Source organism: Arachis stenosperma, chromosome 6 (genome assembly GCF_014773155.1).
Source record: "Arachis stenosperma cultivar V10309 chromosome 6, arast.V10309.gnm1.PFL2, whole genome shotgun sequence".
Lineage (NCBI taxonomy): Eukaryota > Viridiplantae > Streptophyta > Magnoliopsida > Fabales > Fabaceae > Arachis > Arachis stenosperma.
The window spans coordinates 71,147,504-71,149,890 of record NC_080382.1 but is presented as its reverse complement, the minus strand read 5'-3'; the positions used below and the strand labels follow the sequence as shown (position 1 = coordinate 71,149,890).

The window sequence follows — 2,387 nt, the reverse complement described above, 5'->3', positions numbered from 1 at the left end:
GAACATCTCAAATTTGTTGCCTTTTCTGTTGAGAAAGGTTTAATGTTTGAATCATATCTTTTCTTGTTAGGCAAGTCACTAATTTTCAAAATCAAATCCTTTAAAATTGTTTTCAAAACATATCTTTTAAAATTATTTTCAAATCATATCTTCTCAATCACATCTCTTTAAAAACTAATCATATCTTCTTAACCTCATCTTTTTCAAAATAGTTTTCAATCAAATCTTTTTGATTTCTAATTTCAAATCCTTTTTCAAAAATCACTTGATTTCTTTCTTACTTTTATTTTCGAAAATCAATTAAGTGTTTTTCAAAATGTTTTCAAAATCTTTTTAATTGAATTTTCGAAAATCTTCTTCCTCTCCTCCCACATCCTTCTATTTATGGAGTACTACTCCTTCTTAATGCACAATTCGAACTCTATCTAATTAAGTTCGAATTCTTCTACTTCCTTCTTCTACTTTTCTTTTCCTCTGACACCTCAAGGAATCTCTACACTGTGACATAGATGATTCCACATTTTCTTTTTCTCTTCTCTTTCATATGAGCAGGAGCAGAGACAAAGGCATTCTTGTTGAAGCTGACCCTGAACCTGAGAGAACCTTGAAGTGAAAGCTAAGAGAAGCCAAAGCACAACTCTCTTTAGAGGACCTGACCGAATTCTTCAAAGAAGAAGAACACATGGCAGCCGAAAACAACAACAATGCCAACAATGCAAGGAAGGTGCTGGGTGACTTTACTGCACCTACTCCCAACTTCTATGGGAGAAGCATCTCTATCCCTGCCATTGGAGCAAACAACTTTGAGCTTAAGCCTCAATTAGTTTCTCTAATGCAACAGAATTGCAAATTCCATGGACTTCCAATGGAAGATCCTCATCAGTTTTTAGCTGAGTTCTTGCAAATCTGTGACACAGTCAAGACTAATGGGTTGACCCTGAGGTCTACAGACTGATGCTATTCCCTTTTGCTGTAAGAGACAGAGCTAGAATATGGTTGGACTCACAACCTAAAGATAGCCTGGACTCTTGGGAAAAGCTAGTCAATGCCTTCTTGGCAAAGTTCTTTCCACCTCAAAAATGGAGTAAGCTTAGAGTGGAAGTCCAAACCTTCAGACAGAAGGATGGAGAATCCCTCTATGAAGCTTGGGAAAGATACAAACAATTAATCAGAAGATGTCCTTCAGACATGCTTTCTGAATGGAGCATCATAGGTATCTTCTATGATGGTCTCTCTGAACTATCCAAGATGTCTTTGGATAGCTCTGCTGGAGGATCTCTTCATTTGAAGAAGACGCCTACAGAAGCTCAAGAGCTGATTGAAATGGTTGCAAATAACCAATTCATGTACACTTCTGAAAGGAATCCTGTGAACAATGGGACTAGTCAGAAGAAAGGAGTTCTTGAGATTGATACTCTGAATGCCATACTGGCTCAGAACAAGATATTGACTCAACAAGTCAATTTGATTTCTCAAAGTCTGTCTGGAATGCAAAATGCACCTGGCAGTACTAAGGAAGCTTCATCTGAGGAAGAAGCTTATGATCCTGAGAACCCTTCAATGGAAGAGGTGAATTACCTAGGAGAACCCTATGGAAACACCTACAATTCTTCATGGAGAAATCACCCAAATTTCTCATGGAAGAATCAAGAGAGACCTCAACAAGGTTTCAATAATAATAATGGTGGAAGAAACAGGCTTGGCAATAACAAGCCTTTTCCATCATCTTCTCAGCAACAGACAGAGAGTTCTAAGCAGAATACCTCTAACTTAGCAACCATGGTCTCTGATCTAATCAAAACCACTCAAAGTTTCATGAATGAAACAAGGTCCTCCATCAGAAATTTGGAAGGACAAGTGGGTCAGCTGAGCAAGAAAGTTACTGAACTCCCTCCTAGCACTCTCCCAAGTAATACAGAAGAAAATCCAAAAGGAGAATGCAAAGCCATAATAACCATGGCCGAATATGGAGAGGAAAGAGAGGAGGTGGACGCCACTGAGGAAAACCTCAATGGGCGTGCACCAACCTCCTCTGAGTTCCCCAATGAGGAACCATGGGAATCTGAGGCTCAAAATGAGACCATAGAGATTCCATTGGACTTACTTCTGCCTTTCATGAGCTCTGATGAGTATTCTTCCTCTGAAGAGGATGAGTATGTCACTGAAGAACAAGTTGCTAAATATCTTGGAGCAATCATGAAGCTAAATGACAAGTTATTTGGAAATGAGACTTGGGAAGATGAATCTCCCTTGCTCACCAAAGAACTGGATGACTTGTCTAGGCAGAAATTACCTCAAAAAAGACAAGATCCTGGGAAGTTTTCCATACCTTGTACCATAGGCACCATGACCTTCAAGAAGGCCCTGTGTGACTTAGGGTCAAGTGT

The 2,387-nt window shown here is 39.1% G+C and overlaps 1 non-coding gene across 1 annotated transcript; it reads right to left on the bottom strand.

The window, feature by feature from the left end:
* Positions 1–1,086: 1,086 nt before the first annotated feature.
* On the bottom strand, positions 1,087–1,194 carry LOC130938267 (small nucleolar RNA R71). The gene has a single exon (XR_009069439.1). It is a non-coding gene; the product is annotated as a small nucleolar RNA R71 (small nucleolar RNA).
* Positions 1,195–2,387: the final 1,193 nt, after the last annotated feature.